This window comes from Gorilla gorilla, chromosome 20 (genome assembly GCF_029281585.2).
Source record: "Gorilla gorilla gorilla isolate KB3781 chromosome 20, NHGRI_mGorGor1-v2.1_pri, whole genome shotgun sequence".
NCBI lineage: Eukaryota > Metazoa > Chordata > Mammalia > Primates > Hominidae > Gorilla > Gorilla gorilla.
In genome coordinates, this window is record NC_073244.2 from 70,248,571 (window position 1) to 70,271,746 (window position 23,176).

General features: G+C 46.6%; 1 long non-coding RNA gene across 1 annotated transcript; it reads left to right on the forward strand.

Annotated features, from left to right (window-relative positions):
* The first annotated feature begins 37 nt into the window (after positions 1-37).
* Positions 38-23,176, forward strand: LOC129528745 (uncharacterized). Its single transcript, XR_008674051.2, has 2 exons — positions 38-802; positions 22,115-23,176. It is a non-coding gene; the product is annotated as an uncharacterized lncRNA (long non-coding RNA).

The following is a 23,176-nucleotide window of genomic DNA, read 5'->3' on the forward strand; positions in this document are numbered from 1 at the left end:
CCAGAAAACCCCGCGGCGCGGCGCTCCACCGCTTCCTCCCTCGGGTTGCGTTAGCCGCGACGATGGCGCCCCCCAGCGGCAGCAGGGAGGCTGTGGGGGTCCTGGGCGTTGCGGTGTGCAGGTTTTCTGGGAGGATACCTGGCGCCGACCTTGAAGGGACCCCAACGTGAGAGGGAAAGACGCCCGTGATGCCAAGGCTTGGGCAGCGGACAGCCAAAATCCTGAAACCCCGCGGTGCTCCCTGTGATTCGCTTTACAGAGGCCCCGCAGTGCCCCGACGCTGGCCCGGAGGGCGGTCGCTGACTATCTTGAGACTGAAGATCACTTTCGGATCCTGGGCGTTCTTGCCAGGTTTTTTATTATTACAGAGAAAACCAGTGTCTTTGTGACAGTTAGTTTTGAAACTCCCTGAGGAGAGCCGAGCGCAGTGGCTCACGCCTGTAATCCTAGCGCTTTGGGAGGCCGAGGTGGGCGGATCTCCTGAGGTCAGGAGTTCAAGACTAGCCTGGCCAACATGGTGAAACCCCGTCTCTACTAAAAATACAAAAAATTAGCCGGGCGTGGTGGCGGGCACCTGTAATCCCAGCTACTCAGGAAGGCTGAGGCAAGAGAATCGCTTGAACCCGGGAGGCAGAGGTTGCGGTGAGCCTAGATCGTGCAATTGCACTCTAGCCTGGGCAACAAGAGCGAAACTCAGTCTCAAAAGAAAGGGAGAAAGGGAGAAAGAGAGAGAGGAAGGAAGGAAGGAAGAAAAGAGAAAGAAAGAGTCTCTGAGGAGCAAGCAATTCCCTCAGCCAAAGAGGTAAGAACTGCAAAATTGATAAATATTGCATTTACCTTACCCCCACATTTTATTAAGAACATTTTCAAACATGCAGAAAATTTGAAACGATTGTGTGGGCCTGGCACAGTGGCTCACGCCTGTACTTTCTGCACTTTGAGAGGCTGGGAAGGGAGGGTCGCTTGAGCTCAGGAGTTTGAGACCAGTCTGGGCAACATAGTGAGAACTCGTGTCTACAAAAAAATTTAAAAAATTAACCGGGCTTCGTGGCGCGCGCCTGTAGTCCCAGCTACTCAGGAGTCTGAGGCGGGAGGATTCCTTGAGCCCGGGGATGTTGAGGAATGATTGTACCACTGCACTCCAGCCTGGACGACAGAGCGAGACCCTATCTCACAAGAAAAAAAAAATTGTGTGAACACCCACGTACCCAGCCCCTGGGTTAGATAATTAATATTCGACAATATGTGCTTGATCCAAGTATCCATTATTGCCTTTATTTCGATAGTAGTTAAACAGGAGATTGAGTGACTATGGGCCAGCCGTGGAGGCTCATGCTTGTAATCTCACACTTTTGAGAGGCTGAGGCAGGAGAATCACTGGAGCACAGGAGCCTGCAGTGAGCTGTGATTGCACTTCAGCCCAGGTGACACAGTGAGACCCTGTCTCACAAGAAAAAAATAAAAATGAGTGACTAATGGATTCAAGCCAATTAGCATCTGCTTATTAGCACATATGCTTTCTAGTTACATAAACTGAGTCAAAAGATTTCATTTCTCTAAAATTTTGTCATTTAACCATCAGAGTAGAGTATAACATACAGGGATGTATGAGGACTGCATTAGCTAATACCTGTGTGCTCTGCATGGTAAACCTTCAATGCAAATCCGCTGTTTAATTACTGAAGCACATTTCGGAAGAACTGCTACAAGTACAATTCCTAGATGCTAGCGAGAATGGCATAAATATTTAAAATAGTTTTAGTTATATATTATGAAATTTCCTTTCATACGTCTTCTACCATCAGTGTGAGAAGGTCACCGCCACCCACGTTCACCCAGCAGATACTCATGTTCTCTAAGCTTTGCATGTCTCTGTTGTTTTCTGTTGTTGTTTGTTTGTTTGTTTAAGACGGAGTCTTGCTCTGCTGCCCAGGCTGGAGTGCAGTGGCACTGAGAGGTGACAGCGTGCTGGCAGCCCTCACTCGCTCTTGGCGCCTCCTTGGCCTCGGCGTACGCTCTGGCCATGCTCGGGTAGCCCTTCAGCCTGCCACTGTGCTGTGGGGCCCCTGTCTGGGCTGGTTGAGGCCGGAGCCTGCTCCCTCAGCTTGCCGGGAGGTGTGGAGGGAGGAGGCGCAGGCGGGAACGTAGGCTGCGCGCGCGGCGCTTGCGGGCCAGCTAGAGTTCCGGATGGGCGTGGGCTTGGCGGGCCCCGCACTCTGAGCGGCCAGCCGGCCCCGCCAGCCCCGGGCAGTGAGGGGCTTACCACCCGGGCCAGCAGCTGCGGAGGGTGCGCTGGGTCCCCAAGCAGTGCTGGCCCACCGGCGCTGCGCTCGATTTCTCGCCGGGACTTAGCTGCCTCCCCGCGGGGCAGGGCTCGGGACCTGCAGGACGCCGTGCCTGAGCCTCCCCGCAACCCCCGCCCTGGGCTCCTGCGCGGCCGGAGCGTCCCCGACGAGCGCCGCCCCCTGCTCCACAGCGCCAGGTCCCATCAACTGCCCAAGAGCTGCGGAATGCGGGCGCAAGGCCCAGGACTGGCAGGCAGCTCCACCTGCGGCCCCGTGAAGGATCCACTGGGTGAAGCCAGCTGGGCTCCTGAGTCTAGTAGGGACTTGGAGAACCTTTATGTCTAGCTAAGGGATTGTAAATACACCAGTCAGCACTCTGTATCTAGCTCAAGGTTTGTAAATGAACCAATCAGCACCCTGTGTCTAGCTCAAGGTTTGTCAGTGCACCAATCAGTGCTCTGTGTTTAGCTAATCTAGTGGGGACTTGGAGAATTTTTGTGTCTAGCTCAGGGATTGTAAATGCACCAATCAGCACCCTGTCAAAATGGACCAATCAGCTCTCTGTAAAATAGACCAATCAGCAGGATGTAGGTGGGGCCAGATAAGGGAGTAAAAGCAGGCTGCTGGAGCCCCCTGTGGTAATGTGTTGGGGTCTGCATCCAGATGGTGGAAGCTTTGTTGTTTGGCTGTTTGCCATATGTCTTGCTGCTTTTTGTTCTTTGGGTCCGCATTGCATTTATGAGCTGTAACAGTCAATGCCAAGGTTTGCAGCTTCACTCCTAAGCCAAGGAGACCATGAAGCCACCAGAAGGAAGAAACTCCGAACACATCCAAACATCAGAAGAAACAAATTCCAGAGACGCTGCTTTTAAGAACTGTAACACTCACTGCGAGGGTCTGTGGGTTCATTCTTGAAGTCAGTGAGACTAAGAACCCACCATTTCCAGACACGGCACAATCTCGGCTCACTGCAACCTCCGCCTCCTGGGTTCAAGCAATTTTTTTGCCTCAGCCTCCCGAGTAGCTGGGACTATAGGGGCGCATCACCACATCCTGCTATTTTTTGCATTTTTAGTAGAGATGGAGTTTCACCATATTGGCCAGGTTGGTCTCAAACTCCTGACCTCCTGATCTGCCTACCTTGGCCTCCCAAAGTGCTAGGATTACAGGCGTGAGCCACTGCACCTGGCCTGTTCACTGTTTTTGTGTAACAACTTACCACAAAATTACCAGCTTAAAAACCACATTTTTTTTTCTTTTTTTTGGAGATGGAGTTGTGCTCTGTTGCCCAGGCTGGAGTGCAGTGGCACGATCTCAGCTCACTGTGGGCTCCGCCTCGTGGGGAAAGCCACATGTATTTATTATCTCAGTGTTCTTGTGAGTCAAGAGTCTGGGCATAGCTTAACTAGGCCCTCTGTTTAGGATCTCCAGAGGTAGCAATCAAGCTGTCAGCTGGCTTCATTCCCATCTGTAGACTTGATTATAGAAGTATCTACTTTCATGTTCATTCAGTTGGCTGAATCCATTTCTTTTTTTTATTTTTATTTTTTTTTATTTTGAGACGGAGTTTAGCTCTTGTTGCCCAGGCTGGAGTGCAATGGCGCGATCTCGGTTCACCGCAACCTCTGCCTCCCGGGTTCAAGCAATTCTCCTGCTTCAGCCTCTCGAGTAGCTGGGATTATAGTCATGCACCACCATGCTCGGCTAATTTTGTATTTTTAGTAGAGACAGGGTTTCTCCATGTTGAGGGTGGTCTCGAACTCCTGACGTCAGGTGATCCACCTGCCTCGGCCTCCAAAAGTGTTGGGATTACAAGCGTGAGCCACCGCGCCCCGCCTGAATCCATTTCTTTGCAGCTGTAGAGCTCACAGTAGCTTCCTTTTTTCAGGCCACCAGCAAGAGTCTGTAACTAAGCCTTCTTATTTATTTATTTATTTAGACAGAACCTCACCTCGCGTTCTCATTCAGGCTGTAGTGCAGTGGCGCAATCATACTTTACTACAGCCTTAACTTCCTGGGCTCAAGCATTTCTCCTGCCTCAGCATCTCAAATAGCTGGGATTACAGGCATATGCACCACCATGCCTGGCTAATTTTTTTTTTTTTTTTGAGAGGGAGTCTTACTCTGTCACCCAAGCTGGAGTGCAGTGGTGCGATCTCGGCTCACTGCAACCTCTGCCCCCTGGGTTCAAGCGATTCTCCTGCCTCAGCCTTATGAGTAGCTGCGATTACAGGCACCTGCCACCACGCCCGGGTAATTTTTGTATTTTAGTAGAGATGGGGTTTCACTATGTAGGTCAAACTGGTCTCGAACTCCTGACCTCAAATCCTCTACCTGCTTCGGCCTCCCAAAGTGCTGGGATTACAGGCGTGAGCCACCGTGCCTGGCCATGCCTGGCTAATTTAAAAAAAATTTTTTTTGTTTAGCCAGGCATGGTGGTGTGCACCTATAGTCCCAGTTACTTGGGAGGCTGAGGCAGGAGAATCACTTGAACCCAGGAGGTGGAAGTTGCAGTGAGCTGAGATTGCACCATTGCACTCCAGCCTGGGTGACAGAGTGAGATCCTGTCTAAAAAAAAAAAAAAAATAGTGGAGACCAGTCCTCACTATATTGCTCGGGCTGGTCTCAAACTTCTGGCCTTAAGTGATCTACTGGCCTCAGCTTCCCAAAGTATTGGGATTACAGGTGTGACGCACTACCATCGGCCAAGCCCTGTTTCAAAGACTTTCAACTGTTTTGGAACAGCTGCAAAATATCTCAGCTTTGCCAGATAAACTCATCATAGTGTCACAATAGGAAGTGCCACAGGCACCATCATAGAATTCTTTCTGTCACAGTATACAACCCAGAAATTGAAATGTGTTATTCATTTAAATTGCATGTTTTTGTTTCTTTGTTTTTTTGAGATGGAGTCTTGCTCTGTCGCCCAGGCTGGAGTGCAGTGGCACAATCTTGGCTCACTGCAACCTCCGCCTCCTGGGTTCAAGCGATTCTCCTGCCTCAGCCTCCCTAGTAGTTGGGATTACAGGTGCACGCCACCGTGCCTGGCTAACTTTTTTTTTTTTAGTAGAGACAGAGCTTCTCCATGCTGGCCAGGCTGATCTCAAACTCCTGACCTCAGGTAATCTGTCTGCTTCAGCCTCGCAAAGTGCTGGGATTACAGGCATGAGCCACCATGCCTGGCCTAACTTACATGTTCTTAATGACCAGCACATTTGCACATGTTCTGTAAGTCTGTTCATTAGCTACCCAATTGTTGAGGAGACTGGCCTCTTCATAGAGTTCACCCATGTCTGTGCTGGAGTCTGTCTCACAGCTGTGCATTAAGTTTTATGTAACAGCTCCCCGGCTTCCTTTTCCTCTGATTTTTTCTGTCTGGTTTCTTCAGGCGTCGCAGTTAAAGATCAGTACATACTGAGATGGAGTTGGAACTGCAAAAGGTTTATTGGGGGGCATACCTCACACCTCTATTCACACCACATGAGCTAACATCCTGTTTGCTAAAGCTAGTCTCATGTGTTTTAGTCCCAAGTCAAAGAACAGGAAGAGGTTCTGTGTTAATTATCCACTGCTTTGTAAGAAATTACCCCAAAACATAGCTGCTTAGGCCAGGCACGGTGGCTTAAGACCAGCCTGGCCAACGTGGTGAAACCCTGTCTCTGCTAAAATAAATTAGCAAAGCATGGTGTTGCGCACCTGTAATTCCAGCTACTCGGGAGGCCAGGGCAGGAGAATCATTTGAACCCCAGAAGCAGCGGTTGCAGTGAGCCAAGATTGCGCCATTGCACTCCAGCCTGGGCAACAGAGTGAGACTGTCACAAAACCAAAACAGGGGCCAGGCACCGTGGCTCACGCCTGTAATCCTAGCACTTTTGGAGGCCGAGGCGGGCAGATCACGAGGTCAGGAGATTGAGACCATCCTGGCTAACATAGTGAAACCCCATCTCTACTAAAAATACAAAAAATTAGCCGGGTGTGGTGACAGGCGCCTGTGGTCCCAGCTACTCAGAGGCTGAGGCAGGAGAATGGCGTGAATCCGGGAGGCGGAGCTTGCAGTGAGCCGAGATGGCGCCACTGCACTCCAGCCTGGGCGACAGAGCCAGACTCCATCTCAAAAAAAAAACAAAAAAACAGAAAAACAAAAACATAGCAGCTTACAACAAGGGAAGACAACTTTTTCTGTAAAGGACCAGACAGTAAATATTTTAGGTTTGGTGGACTATATGGTCTCTGTTGCAACTGTCAACCTTGTTGTAGCACAACAGCAGCTATTGACTATACATAATACATGGGCAGAGCTGTATTTCAGTAAAACCTATGGACAGTTGAGTGTGGTGGCTCACACCTGTAATCCCAACACTCTTGGAGGCCAAGGTGGGAGGATCACTTAAACCCAGGAGTTCAAGACCAGCCTGAGCAACAAAGTGAGACCCCATCCCTACAAAAATAAAAATAAAAAAACTTTATGGGCCGGGCGCGGTGGCTCACGTCTGTAATCCTAGCACTTTGGGAGGCCAAGGTGGGCGGATCACGAGGTCAGGAGATCGAGACCATCCTGGCTAACACGGTGAAACCCCGTCTCTACTAAAAATACAAAAAATTAGCCGGGCGTGGTGGTGGGCGCCTGTAGTCCCAGCTACTCGGGAAGCTGAGGCAGGAGAATGGAGTGAACCCAGGAGGTGGAGGTTGCAGTGAGCTGAGATCGTGCCACTGCACTCCAGCCTGGGTGACAGAGTGAGACTCCATCTCAAAAAAACAAACAAACAAACAAAAAACTTCATGGACACTGAAATTTGAATTTCATATAATTTTCACATCACAAAATATAATTATTCCTTTATTTTCAATTATTAAAAGATGTAAAAACTACAATTAATTGATCACAACCAGTTACAGATTTCTTTGTTCTTCTCCACTCCCACTGCTTCATTTGACCAGCCAAAACAACAAAAAAAAGAATTTTAAAAAATATAAAAACTACTCTTAGTTCATAAGCCATCCCCTCCCCAAAAAGGCAACAGATGGGACCAGACCTGGAAACTATAGTTTGCTGACTCCTAGCAGTAACAAATTACCACAGATTTAGTGGCTTAAAACAAAATAAAGTTATTATCTTATAGTTCTGGAGGTCAGAAATCCAAAATGGGTTGGCTTTCCTTTGGGAGGCATGAGTGGAGAATACATGCCTTCCATTTTCCAGCTTCTAAAGGACACTTACATTGCTAGGTCTATGGCCCTGAGTCACTCCAACCTCTGCTTCCATCATCAAAACTCGTTTTCTGATTCTGACTCTTCTATCTTCCTCTTCCACATTTAAGTATCCTTGTGAATACACTGCGCCCACTCAGATAATCCAGGATAATCTCTGTATCTCAAGATTCCTGATTTATTCACATCTGTAAAAATTCTTTTGCCATGTGAGGTAACATTCACGAGGTTCTAGGGATGAGGATGTGGACATCTTTTGGAAACCATTACTGAGCTCACTACACAGTCCAAGAAGGCCTCTCTGAGGAGGTCAATGTTAATCTGACTTCTCAAATGAAAGAAGGAGCCAACATACTGAGGAAGAGCATTTTGGTAGAAGGAGAGCACTAGCAAAGGCTCTGAGGTGGAGAGAATTTGGTACAATCAAGAAACCAGCCAGGCACAGTGAGTGGCTCATGCCTGTAATCCCAGCACTTTGGGAGGTCGAGGCTGACGGATCACTTGAGGTCAGGAGTTTGAGACCAGCCTGGCCAGCATGGTGAAACCCATCTCTACTAAAAATACAAAAATTAGCTGGGCATGGTGGCGCGTGCCTGTAATCCCAGCCACCTGGGAGGCTGAGGCACGAGAATTGCTTGACCCCAGGAGGTGGAGGTTGCAGTGAGCCAAGATCACGCCATTGCACTCCAGCCTGGGTGACAGCGAGACTCGGTCCCCAAGGAAAAAAAAAAACAATAGCAGGCAGTGAAGACAGAATGGATGGGCAAGGGGAGAGAGCAGAAGAGTCAGGGGAAATCTGGCTGACATGTGCCAGGCCTTGTGCACCCTGATTAGGAGTTTGGGCTTCACCCTGAAGGAGACAGGAAACCAGAAGGGGTGGAGTTAACCTGGGGAGTGACATGATCTAATTTGCACCATTAGAAGGGCACTGCCTGATGTGTGGGGGAAGATCTCCAGCAGGAATTTAGTCACAGGCTTTGGAAATTCAGAAGCTGAGGGTTAGTGATCTCGACTTGGAAGTCATCAACATAACAATCGAATGGTGAGGGATACAAGTGACCTCAAACAATTGGCCAAGAAACAGTCACGGTGATGCCATGCTAGGTACTGTTGCCAAGGAAATTGGCAAACAGATTTGGAATCTGCCTTTATGTAGCAATCAGCATAGTGAATGTGGATGTTCTACAAAAAAGCATAAATATTTGAGAGCAATGAGAAGTCACTCGTTGAATTTAAGCAAGAGAATTAAATGATCTGGTTTACATTTTAAGAGAGACAGGGTCGGGAGAGGGGGGAGGGATAGCATTAGGAGATATACCTAATGTTAAATGACGAGTTAATGGGTGCAGCACACCAACATGGCACATGTATACATATGTAACTAACCTGCACGTTGTGCACATGTACCCTAAAACTTAAAGTATATATAAATAAAAATAATAATAAAAATAAATAAATATATAAAAGAGACAGGGTCTTGCTGTGTCACCCAGGCTGGTATGCAGTGGTGCAATCATAGCTCGCTGCAACCTTGGAATCCTGGGCTCAAGAAATCCCCCCACCTCAGCCTTCCAAGTAGCCGAAATCGTAAGTGCACACCACCACACCTGGCTAATTCAAAAAAACTTTTTTTGTAGAGACGGGGGTCTCACTGTGTTGTCCAGGCTGGTCTCGAACTTCTGAACTCAAGTGATCTTCCTGCCTTGGCCTCCCAAAGTGCTGGTATCACAAGGGTGAGCCACAACACCTGGCCTGATTTCCATGTTTGAACCGTTGCACTGGTTGAGTGTTGGGATGGTGTCATGAACAGAAGAGGAGATGATGATGAAAGCACTACTGTGTAGTTCAGTCAAGAAGTGTCGTGACTTGGAACTGGATGAGTCAATGGAAGTAAAAAGGGGATCATTTCAATGTATGTTTAAGGTGGGCTCAGAATTTGGTGATTGATTCAAAATGGAAGTGGAAGGGTCCATGGCTACTGGCATGAGCAACTGTGATGCCATCCATGGACAGGAGAAACCTGGGAGAAGAGGAGCTAGAGCATGAGAATAGAACTCAGTACTGACAAGGTATGGTTGTAAAATGAATAGACACTCCCAGCAGGCAGTAGGAATATGGTGAAATATGTCCATGCTCAGAAAAGAATCTGGAATGAAGCTACAAATTGTGATTCATCAATGTTCAGATGGTGTTTGAAGCCAGCAGAATAAAACAGACCATACTGGTGGATGAGAGAAGAGGGCTCAGGACAAGCCCCCAAAGCACTGGGGTCCAGAAGAGCATCTTGAAAACAGAGTGAGGAGACTGGGCGCCGTGGCTCACTCCTGTAATCCCAGCACTTTGGGACACCGAGACTGGTAGATCACGAGGTCGGGAGATCGAGACCATCCTGGCTAACACGGTGAAATCCCGTCTCTACTAAAAATACAAAAAATTAGCTGGGCATGGTGGCGGGCGCCTGTAATCCCAGCTACTCAGGAGGCTGAGGCAGGAGAATGGCGTGAACCCAGGAGGCAGAGCTTGCAGTGAGCCGAGATCGTGCCACTGCACTCCAGCCTGGGCGACAGAGCAAGACTCCGTCTCAAAAGAAAAAAAAAAAAGAAAGAAAGAAAAAGAAAAGAGAGTGAGAAATGACTAGTAGCACAGATTGATCTATTTTCCCATCAGCCACCTGGAGAGACTGGGCTTATTCTTATTTGCTCAGTCGTTCCTGGCAAGACAGATTTGGAAACAAATCAACATGCTTTTGATGTGCTTAATCCCAGCATTTTCTCTCCAGCTCTTAAAATTATGGTTTTTTAATTGGTTGAACAAGCCATAATTTATTCAGTGAACAATTGTAGGGGATGTACAAATGTCTCTGTTTTTTTTTTTTTTGGATTGTGAAACTATCATCAAAAGCAAAGAGATAACCAGGAAGGAAGACATTTGTCTGAAAACCATATGCCAGGCCAGGCGTGGTGGCTCATGCCTGAAATCTGAGCACTTTGGGAGACTGAGGTGGGTGGATCACAAGGTCAGGAGTTTGAGACCAGCTTGGCCAACATGGTGAAACCCCGTCTTTACTAAAAAAAAAAATACAAAAATTAGCTGGGCATGGTGGTGTGTACCTGTAATCCCAGCTACTTGGGAGGCTAAGGCAGGAGAATTGTTTGAACCCAGGAGGCAGAGGTTGCAGTGAGACGAGATTGCGCCACTGCCCTCCAGCCTGGGTGACAGAGGAAGACTCCGTCTCAAAACAAAACAAAACAACAACAACAAAAATGCCATCCTGAAAGTGGAAAGATTCACAAAGAATGAGCTTCATTTCTTCACATTTGGAAGAAACCAGGACTGTAAGGTCCACTTAGAGAAGCAGAAGGAGGACCAGGAGAGATGAGTCAAACAAATGATGCTTGAGGAACACTGATTCAGGAATGAGGCTGCAAGAATAAGAAATGCACAGCTAATGTTAAGTAGAATTCAAGCCTTCTTCCACTAAACAATATTCTTTTTTGTTTTGTTTTGTTTTGTTTTGTTTTTGAGACAGAGTCTTGCTCTGTCACCCAGGCTGGAGTGCAGTGGCAGGATCTCAGGTCACTGTAAGCTCTGCCTCCGGGGTTCATGCCATTCTCCTGCCTCAGCTTCCAGAGTAGCTGGGACTACAAGCGCACGCCACCATACCTGGCTAATTTTTTGTATTTTTAGTAGAGACGGGGTTTCACCGTGTTAGTCAGGATGGTCTCGATCTCCTGACCTCATGATCCACCCTCCTTGGCCTCCCAAAGTGCTGGCATTACAGGCATGAGCCACCGCGCCTAGCCTTGTTTTTGTTTCTTGAGACAGAGTCTCACTCTGTCACCCAGGCTGGAGTGCAATGGCGTGATCTTGGTTCACTGCGACCTTCACCTCCTGGGTTCAAGCAGTTCTCTGCCTCGGCCTCTCAAGTAGCTGGGATTCAGGCACCCACCACCACGCCTGGCTAATTTTTGTGACAGGGGTGTCACCATCTTGGCCAGGCTGGTCTTGAACTCCTGACCTTGTGATCCACCCACATTGGCCTCTCAAAGTGTTGGGACTACAGGTGTGAGCCACCGTGCCTGGCCCACTAAACAATATTCTTATCAGTGAATACCATTACATACATGACTCATTGTAAAACAACATTCAGATTTAATAAACCATAAATGCACAGGGAAAAACCCCTGAAAATTATGATTTTGGGAATGCTTTTGGTCAAAACACTCAACTTCTTAGACTTGCAAACAGTTCAGTGTAGAAAAGCCTTATATATGAAATATACGTAGTAAATTTTTTAAGTGTAGCACAAGTCTCAGTCAATGTAAGAGAATTCATGTTAGAGAGAGTTCAGTTGAATGTAAGGAATGTGGAAAAGTGTATTCAGAGCTCCTCTCATCTTTGGTTTGAGAGCACTCACACAGGTGACAAACCCTCCAGATGTTCTGAATGTGAGAAATCCCTGTTTATGGTAAATACTTTCTGACATCAGAGAAGTCATACTGGAGAGAGACCATATAAATGTAATATGTGTAAAGAAGTATTTAAACAGAGCTCAACCCCACTGATGTATCAGCAAACTCTCTCAGGAAATAGACCTTACAAGTGTGTTGAGTGTTGGAGAGTCTTTATTAAGAAATATTTCTTTCAGTATGTTTCAGAACTTATACAGGAGAACAATACTATAAATGTAATCGCTGTAGCAAAGGCTGTAGACACAAATTATACCTTATTCAATATGAGACAATTTATACTTGTGGGAAATTATATATTTGCAGTGAATTTAGGAAATTCTTCTAAAGAAGTGAACACTTTTACCCTATAGCTAAGAATCTATAGAGACATCTTATGAAGGGAATCATTCAGGGAAAGGTTTTACACTTTGCTCCTCCACTACTCAAAAATCACAGAAGACACACTGGAGAGCAAAGCGATGGATATAGTCATCGTGGGAAAGGCTTCAGACGTAGCCTAGCCCTTATGATGTGACATCAGAGGACTCATACTGAGGAAAACCCCATACATATAATTTGCGTGGAAGAGCATTCAGGAGTTGTTCTCATATTATTGAACGTAAGAGGACTCATACTGGAGAACACTATGAATGCAGTCAGTGTTGGCAAGCTTTCAACCATGGCTTTTACCTTATTTGACACCAGGAAATTCAAACAAATTAGAAAAACTCATTGAAAAAAAATCAATGTGGAAAAGCTATTGGTTGGAATTCTATTTTATTTGACATCAGGGATAAAGGAGGCAAAAGCCACCAGTTATTTTTTAACTCTTAAGTACCTGAATGTAACAAGACTGCAAACTTGTGACTCCCTGCAGCCACAGATCAGCAGGGATAAGCAGTTCTACTCTACATATGTCCCTAATTTGCCATAGAAACACCATTTAATGGGGACTCAGGGTCTAGGCCTGATGAACAATGTCTCATAGAAATGTCTGGCCATATGCGGCTGGGCACAGTGGCTCACGCCTGTAATCCCAGCACTTTGGGAGGCCGAGGCGGGTGGATCACGAGGTCAGGAGATCAAGAACATCCTGGCTAACACCGTGAAACCCTGTCTGTACTAAAAATACAAAAAAAAAATTAGCTGGGTGTGGTGGCGGGCGCCTGGAGTCCCAGCTACTCAGGAGGCTGAGGCAGGAGAATGGTGTGAACCCAGGAGGCAGAGCTTGCCGTAAGCTGAGATCGTGCCACTGCACTCCAGCCTGGGTGACAGAGCAAGACTCCGTCTCAAAAAAAACAAGAAAAAAAGAAAAAGAAAAAGAAATGTCTGCCATATGCCTGTAATCCCAGCTACTCAGGAGGCTGAGGCAGGAGAATAGCTGAACCCAGGAGGTGGAGGTTGCAGTGAACCAAGATCACACCACTGCACTCCAGCCTGGGCAACAGAGCAAAACTCCATCTCAAAAAAAAAAAAAAAAAAAAAAAGGTTGCCATAGATAATCATGGCTGGGCACAGAGGCTCACACCTGTAATCCCAGCACTTTTGGAGGGCAAGGCAGGTGGATCACTTGAGCTCAGGAGTCCAAGACCAGCCTGTGCAACATGGAGAAACCCCATCTCTAATAAAAATACAAAAATTAGCTGTGCATGGTGGTGCATTCCTGTAGTCCCAGCTACTTGGGAAGTGAGGACTGCTTGAGGGGGTCAAGGCTACAGTGAGCTGAGATGGTACCACTGCACTCCAGCCTGGGTGACTAAATGAGACCCTGTCTCAAAAATGAAAAGAAAAGAAAAGAAGAGAAATGGTTGTCATAGGTAATCACATGTAATTTTTTTTTTTTTTAAAGAGTGAGCAACAGTAAGATTTATTGCAAAGAGCGAAAGAACAAAGCTTCCACAGTGTGGAAGGGGACCCAAGTGGGTTGCCCATAAATGTTATCAATGGCAACAGCATATCTATTTTTCTACATCACGTATGAATAAAAGAACCATCAACCTTGAAGAATGGTGCAGAAATCATACACCTTTTAGTATCATGGGGATCATTATGTGTATAATTTTATGATAGTCCTAGATGAGGGCTGAAGGATATGCTATCAATTTTTTTCTGCATAATCCAAATATTATCACTCCAAACAAATCAGAGAGCTTTATACTAACTTGCTAATACTTTGCCAATAGCATTCTTCTATCTACTTAAATAGAAGCATCATAAAGAGTTGTATGTTGGCCGGGCACGGTGACTCACACCTGTAATCCCAGCACTTTGGGAGGCCGAGGCAGGAGGATCACCTGAGGTCAGGAGTTTGAGACAAGCCTGGCCAACATGGTGAAACCCTGTCTCTAGTAAAAATACAAAAATTAGCTGAGTGTGGTGGCACATGCCTGCAATCCTAGCTACTTGGGAGGCTAAGGCAGGAGAATCAGTTGATCCCGGGAGGTAGAGGTTGCAGTGAGCCAAGGTTGTGCCATTGCACTCCAGCCTGGGTGACAAGAGCAAAACTCCATCTCAAAAAAATTTAGAAAATGAGTTGTACGTATCTTCACATTTCTAAGGGCATGTCCAATGTCTTGGCAGGATTAAAAAGACATCATAGTCTGGTGAAGTACCCATACTCCAAAACTAGTGCAAACTTCACAAGTTTCATTGCAAATCCCTTACAAAGAGCACAGGGTATGTATAAGCAGCATTGGTTTCTCTTCTGAAACCCTGGACACTAGAAGATAAGTGAAGATTCCAGAAACAAAAAGACTCTGATTTCAGGATTTGATGCTCGGCAAATATATCATTCACACATATGAGGAGAGAGTAAGCATTTTCAGACCTGTTAGCATTCAAAATTTGTATTCTTTCTGGAAAAACTGCCCAAGAGAACATAATAGTAATTTCTCACAATGGAAGTATGAGCCATGTCCCCAAAAGACATCTAAAAGGACACTCATAGAAGCATTAGTCATAAGGGGCCAAAACTGGATACAGCCCAGCAGTCCATCAATAATAAAATGTACAAACAAAATGTGGTACATCCATAGTGGAATACTACTCAGCAATTTACCAAACATTAACTACTGATACATGCAGCAACTTGGATGAATCTCTAACACATTATGTTGACTGAAAGAAGCCAGACACAGAAAACCATAGACTATATGATTCCATTTATATGAAGTTTGAGGACAGAAAAAAAACTTATGATGATAATCAGGATAGTGGTTAACTCTGGGAGATATTAACCAGGAAGTGGTACAGGGTTTTGGAAATATATTTTCTGTTGACCTGTGTGATGGATTTTTATATATGGACATTATATATTTATATATTTAGACATATATAAAAAAACTCATCAAGCTGTGAAGTTGAGGACTTTATGCCTATATATATGTTTATGTGTATATATATGTTTAAAGCTTATATAGTTTATGTATATAAAGGTTATATATAAACTTTAATTAAATTAATTAATTAATTTTTTGAGACAACAGTCTCTGTTGCCCAGGCTGGAGTGCAGTTGTGTGATCTCTGCTCACTCCAGCCTCTGCCTCCTGGGTTTAAGTGATTCTCCTGCCTCATCCACCTGAGGAGCTGGGATTACAAGCAAGCAACACCACACCTGGCTAGTTTTTGTATTTTTAGTAGAGACAGAGTTTCACCATGTTGGCCAGGCTAGTCTTGAACTCCTGACCTCAAGTGATCCTAATGCCTTGACCTCCCAAAGTACTGGGATTACAGGTGTGAGCCACCGTGCCTGGACTAAACTTTAATTTTAAAAGTTTTAAAACGGCCAGGCGTGGTGACTCGTGCTTGTAATCTCAGCGCTTTGGGAGGCCGAGGTGGGCGGATCACGAAGTCAGGAGATCAAGACCATCCTGGCCAACATGGTGAAACCCCGTCTCTACTAAAAAAATACAAAAATTAGCCAGGTGAGATGGTGCACACCTGTAGTCCCAGCTACTTGGGAGGCTGAGGCAGGAGAATTGCTTGAATCCAGGAGGTGGAGGTTGCAGTAAGTCGAGATTGCACCACTGCACTCCAGCCTGGGCGACAGAGTGAGACTCTGTCTCAAAAATAAAGAAAGAAAGAAAGAAAGAAAAGTTTTAAAACTATATGCAAGCTGGCCGGGCACAGTGGCTCACGCCTGTAATCCCAGCACTTTGGGAGTCCAAGGTGGGCGGATCATGAGATCAAGAGATGGAGACCATCCTGACCAACACGGTGAAACCTCGTCTCTACTAAAAATACAAAAATCAGCTGGGCATGGAGGCGAGCATCTGAAGTCCCAGGTACTCGGGAGGCTAAGGCAGGAGAATCACTTGAACCCAGGAGGCAGAGGTTGCAGTGAACCGATATTGCGTCACTGCACTCCAGCCTGGCGACAGAGTGAGAGTCCATCTAAGGAAGGAAAGGAAAGGAGAGGAGACGGGAGGGGAGGGGAGGGGAGGGAAGGGAAAGGAAAGGAAGAAGGGAAGAATAGAGGGAAGAGAGGAGGGAAGAGAGAAGGAAGGAGAGAAAGAAGGAAAGAGAGAAAGAAGGAAAGAAAGAAGGAAAGAAGACCTATATGCAAACTGATGGGATGATGGGATCCAAAGGACTTATGCTGCCATTTTAAACAGTCTCAAAACAAAGACAAAACAAATGCCTCTGCCACTGCTATGCTATGAGTCAGGATGCTTGCTGGGCTGGTAGCAGCTAACCCACCTCATCAGATAATGTTTACTCACATGCCTGGAGAGTTAGCCAGAATAGCTTCAGGATCAGTATGAGCCAGCAGCTCAACAATGTCTCCAAATACTCAATTTCCTTCCACCCTTCCCCTCAGTGGTCTGCAGTATTGATTATTCTTAAATTGGCTCCCATTGACAGCCTTATGGCTCAGCTTCTTCTTTTTTTTTTTTTTTTTTTTGGAACGAAGTTTCACTCTTCTTGCCCTGGCTGGAGTGCAATGTCACGATCTCGGCTCACTGCAACCTCTGCCTCCCAGGTTCAAGCGATTCTCCTGTCTCAGCCTCCCGAGTAGCTGGGATTACAGGCGCCCACCACCACGCCCGGCTAATTTTTGTATATTTAGTAGAGATGGGGTTTCACCATGTTGACTAGGCTGGTCTTGAACTTCTGACCTCAGGTGATCCACCTGCCTCAGCCTCCCAAAGTGCTGGGATTACAGGCGTGAGCCACCACGCCCGGCCAATATGGCTCAACTTCTTTCAAGAGACTGGGCTTTTTTTTTCTGTATTAGTTTCCTGTCACCACTGTAACAAATTACTACAAACTCAGTGTCTTAAAAGAAGAGATAAGAGAAATATTAAAGTAAGACAAATAGATCCTCTCATTTCTGGAGGCCAGAAGCATGAAATCCATACCTGGGCCAAATTCAAGCCTTGGAGGCTCCAGGAGAGAATTCATTCCTTGCCTCTTCCAGCTTATGGTGGCTGCTGGCTTTTTTTTTTTTTTTTTTTTTTTTGAGACGGAGCCTTACTCTGTTGCCCAGGCTGGAGTGCAGTGGTGTGATCTTGGCTCACTGTAATCTCCCCCTCCCGGGTTCAAGCGATTCTCCTGCCTTAGCCTCCCGAGTAGCTGGCATGACATGCGCATGTCACCACATCCAGGTAATTTTTTGTATTTTTATTTTTAATTTTATTTTATTATTATTATTTTTTTTAATTTTTTGAGACAGAGTCTTGCTCTATCACCCAGGCTGGAGTGCAGTAGCACGTCTCGGCTCACTACAACCTCTGCCTCCTGAGTTCAAGCCAGTCTCCTGCCTCAGCCTCCCCAGTTACTGGGGTTACAGGCGTGCAACACCACGCCCAGTTAATTTTTAAATTTTTAGTAGAGACAGGGTTTCACCATATTGGCCAGGCTGGTCTCAAACTCCTGACCTCATGATCCACCCCCCCTTGGCCTCCCAAGTGTTGGGATTACAAGCGTGAGGTACCCCGCCCGGCCTATTTTTATTTTATTTTTTTATTTTTTTGAGAGGGAGTCTTATTCTGTCACCCAGGCTGGAGTGCAGTGGTGTGATTTTGGCTCACTGCAACCTCCGCCTCCCAGGTTCAAGCAATTCCCTGCCTCAGCCTCCTGAGTAGCTGGGATTACAGGCGCCTGCCACCATGCCTGGCTAACTTTTGTATTTTTAGTAGAGACGGGTTTTCACTATCTTGGCCAGGCTAGTCTTGAACTTCTGACCTTGTGATCCACCCGCCTCAGCCTCCCAAAGTGCTGGGATTACAGGCATGAGCCATTGTGCCCAGCCAACTTTTGTATTTTTAGTAGAGACGGGGTTTCATCATGTTGGCCAGGCTGGTCTCAAACTCCTGGCTTCAGGTGATCTGCCTGCCTCGGCCTCCCAAAGTGCTGGGATTACAAGCATGAGCCACTGCGCCCGGCCTGCTGGCATGTTTTGACTTGTGGCTGCACAGCTCCAGTCTCTGCCTCCATGGTCACATCACCTTCTCCTTTTCTGCGTATGTGTGGTCACATCTGTTCCTGCCTCCCTCTTGTAAAGATACATGTGATTACATGCACAATCCAGGATCATCTCCCCTCTCAAGATCTTTAAATACATATGCAGCCCCTGTCTCTACATAAGGCAACATTCATAGGTTCCAAGAATTCAGGCCTGACATCTTTGGGGGACATTTTTCAGCCGAACACACTCTCCTAACTTTTAATCAAAGTCTGAGCTTCACTCTCCGTCCATGTTCATTGCTTTGACACTTGTCATGGACAGGAGGGTGCCTTGCACTGACTGGCTTGGACCAGAGTGCTTGCATGCCCCTGGATTAATCACTGCAGCAACGGAGACAGAATGAGGCCAGTGGGCCATCCACTGGAGCTGAGATTGAGGGGCAACTTCACCCATAGCTGCCCAAAAGGGTATCTGGGGTGTTCTGAGGGTGTTCTTGGGTGTATCTGAGGAAAGGGATGAGTGGAAAGGTCTCACAAATGAATCTTTTTTTTTCCTTTTTTTTGAGATGGCGTTTCACTCTTTTGTGATGGGCGTTGCCCAGGCTAGAGTGCAATGGCGCGATCTCAGCTCACCACAACCTCTGCCTCCTGGGTTCAAGTGATTCTCCTGCTCAGCCTCTCCAGTAGCTGGGATTACAGTCATGCACCACCACGCCTGGCTAATTTTGTATTTTTAGTAGAGATGGGGTTTCTCCACGTTGGTCAGGCTGGTCTGAAACTCCCGACCTCAGGTGATTTGCCCACCTCAGCCTCCAAAAGTACTGGGATTACTAATAGACATGAGCCACCGCGCAGCCTCACGTGAAAAAGACTTTTCTCTCAATTTTGCAATCTCTCTGTCTCTCTCTCTCTCTGTCATGTTTTGAAATTCTGGCTTCTCTCCTATACCCAAGGGAGAGCTCACACTTCTCCCTTACCTGAGCGGAATGCCATCTTTCCCTTCCAGCACCCCATTCAATCCTCCACCAGGGTCCCCATGTCCTGGTAGCTGCTCCCTGGATGTTGGGACTTCACTCAGTTCAATTTTTTTTTTTTTTTTTTTTTTTAGGAGACAGGGTCTCACTCTGTTGCCCAGGCTGGAGTGCAGTGGCCTGATCATAACTCACTGCAGCCTTAATCTCCCAGGCTCAAGAAATCCTCCCACCTAAGACTCCTGAGTAGTTGGGATTACAGGCACATGTCACCATGCCCAGCTAATTTTTAAATTTTTTTGGTAGAGATGGAGTCTCACTATGTTGCCCAGGCTGGTCTTTAACTCCTGGCCTCAAGTGATCCTCCTGCCTCAGCCTCCTAAAGTGCTGGGATTGCAGGCATGAGCTGTTGACACTCAGTTCCAGATCTTTGCTGGCAGCAAGTCCGGAAACTTCCGTCCGGATCTGGTTTGTGGCCTTATAACTTAATGTGACGAGAGGTCTCTGGGGTAGATGGGCTCCACCCAAGCAGACTTTTGTGCCAGCTACTGTGGCTGTGCCACCCACCTTCATTGCAGCACAGTCTGGAGCCTTCTACAGATGCCAAAAAAACCAGCTACACTCTTTTCCAGCTTTTCTCCCAGCCAGGACATGGATGCATGTGTCAATCCTGGCTAACAGGGTCCGAGCGAGTCAACAACAGAGAAGTCTTCCGAAAATGTTGTATTACTTTTTTTTTTTTTTTTTTTGAGACAAAGTCTCACTCTGTTGCCCAGGCTGGAGTGCAGTGGCATGATCTTGGCTCACTGCAACCTCCATCTCCCAGGTTCAAGCGATTCTTCTGCCTCAGCCTCCTGTGTAGCTCGGACTACAGGCGCGCACCACCACGCCCGGCTAATTTTTTGTATTTTTAGTAGAGAAGGGGTTTCACCGTGTTGACCAGGCTGGTCTCGAATGCCTGACCTCATGATCCGCCCACCTCGGCCTCCCAAAGTGCTGGGATTACAGGCATGAGCCACTGCGTCCGGCCAAAATGTTGTATTACTTTTTTGTGGTAGGGAGAGTAATGCCCCCTTTCCTTCAGAGATGTCCTCATTCCAAACCCTGGAACCTATACATATGTTACCTTCACATGGCAAAGGGGACATTGAAGATGCCATTAAGGATCTGTTTTTGTTTTAGAGACAGGGTCTCACTCTGTCACCCAGGCTGGAGTGCAGTGGTGTGATCATGGCTCACTGTAGCCTGGAACTCCTGGGCTCAAGCGATCCTCCTGCCTCAGCTTCCTGAGTAGCTGGGACCACAGATGCATGCCACCACACCCAGCTATTTTTGTTGTTGTTAAGACAGGGTCTTGCTCTGTTGCCCAGACCAGTCTCAAACTCCTTGGCTCAAGCGATCTTCCTGCCTCAGCCTCCCAAAGTGTTGGGATTACAGGTATGAGCCACCATGCCTGGCCAGATTCTTGAGATGGGGAGATTATTCTGAATTACTTGGGGTGGGCCCTATTTAATCAAGTGTCTTTGTATAACTTGAGGCAGGAATCAGAGTAGATGATGTGATGATGGAATGAGAGATTTGAAGATGCTACACTGCTGGCTTTAAAATTGGAGGAAGGGGCCATAAGCCAAGGCAGGCAGGTAGTCTCTAGAAACTGGAAAAGGCAAAGAAATGGATTCTCTCCTAGACCCCCCAGAAGGACCACAGTCCTGCTGACATCTTTATTTTAGCCTACTAAGACCCATTTTGGACTTCTGACCTCCAGAGCTGTGAGACAATACATTTGTTGTTGTTTTAAGACACAAAGTTTTGGTAATTTGTTACAGTGGCAATAGAAAGCAAATACACTTCCTGATGCCAACTTCTTCAGCCAAATGTTGCACGGCTACATGCTAGACTTGGAACTGTAATCACCATCTTAGGACTGCAAAGATGTGTGCCTCAGAAAGAACCAAGGCCATACACTGGGGAGGGCCGAGCCAAAGGAAGGACAGTGACTGGTTACAGCTCATACTTGAGCCCAGGGGTCAGCCCTAGAAGCCCTTACATCTGGATTTAATTACATTTTTTATTTTGTGATTTTTAGTTTTATTTGTGCTGAGACAGAGTCTCTGGAGTGTAGTGGTGCGACTACAGCCTCAACTTCCCAGGCTCAGGCGAGCCTCCCACCTCAGCCTCCCGAGTACCTGGGATTACAGGTGTACACCACCACACGCAACTAGTGTTTTGTTTGTTTTCGTAGGGATGGAATCTCACACAAAAAACTGGGCAAGTATGTTCCCCAGGCTGGTCTTGAACTCCTGGGCTCAAGCAATCCTCCCACCTTGGTCTCACAGTGTTGGGATTACAGGCATGAGCCACTGTGCCCAGCCTGGACTTAATGAAAACAAAAAACAAAAAACAAAAAAAACGCATTTTTTTTTGAGTCAGTCTTGCTTTGTCACCCAGGCTGGAGTGCAGTGGTGTAATCTCAGCTCACTACAACCTCTGCCTCCTGGGTTCAATTAATTCTTATGCCTCAGCCTCCCAAGAAGCTGGGATTACAGGCATGCATCATCACACCTGGCTAATTTTTGTATTTTTAGTAGAGAAAGGTTTTTGCCATATCAGCCAGGCTGGTCTTGAACTCCTGACCTCAAGCAGTCCACCCACCTCAGCCTCCCAAACTGCTGGGATTACAGATGTGAGCCACTGTGCCCAGTCAGTGAAATTTAAGATCACGAATGGCGGCATACTGTCACTTCTGCCAAAACTACACCTTACATGATAACCCTTTCTTGCTCCCCACCAGCTTTTGCTCTCAAGCCTCGTTTGGTCATGCTAAGCCACAGTTTGGGGACTCCTAGGAGCAGCCATCACAGGTAACCAGTTCTGCTGGCTCAGGATGGCCCCTGCTGCCCTGACTCAGAGACACTTCCTGCAAGGCAGATATCTCATGCAGAGCAGAGGCCACTGCAGTCAGAAGGAAGGGCCTGGTAGCCTCAGAGGCACAGCCAAGGGGCTGCAACGATGGAAAGGAGATATTCCACAAGTCCAAGGGTGTGACATGGAAGCACACTCTGGGATGTGGTGGACTCAAATGATCCATGCAGATGTGGATGCTGTCTCTCTCTCTTTCTCTGTTCATAGAGTGTGGCATGGGTCCTCTCTGGGTGAAAATAGGTGCCCAGAATTAATCACACACTTCCATTCAAAATAAACTGTGCCAACTTGCTGAACCACAAAATGATTCCCTCGCCATGGCCCCTAAATAACTCCGTGATAAGAACTGTATGCTATTGATGGCTCTGAAGTCCAAATTTATTGGCAAGAGCAAAGAACATGCCTGAACTAGTCATTTCTGCAGGCGTTTCTCCTTAAGATGAGTTTGAAGCCAATTGTTTATGTGAAGAATAGCAATCAGTTCTTTCTCACACTGGAGGAGGAGGAAGCACAAAAGAAAGTTCAAGGGTCAAGCCTCCCAAAAGGCTCTGTTGTAATCCTATGTGCTCTTTCATTGTATCTAGTGATGAATTTGGGTAACTGACACTTTACTCATTGGCCATCTATCCTTGAACTTGATAAGCATTTTCATTTATGTAAGTTTACTTGTAATTCTTCCAAAACTTATCTTCACATTTCCCAACAAACTAATTTCAGACATTTTATGTTTTTATGATTCTATTGTGACAGGAACCTCCATTTCAATATACTTGTTGCAGGTATAGATTCTGTGCATTGCTTTGTGGTGTTGATTTGTCCATCTTTTGTATTCTGCCTAGCTTATTGTAATCTTGATTTTTAAAGTTTTCAATTGGGTTTTTAAAGTATGTTAATGTTAATAAATGCATTTTTAGGTTTCCTTTCCCAATCA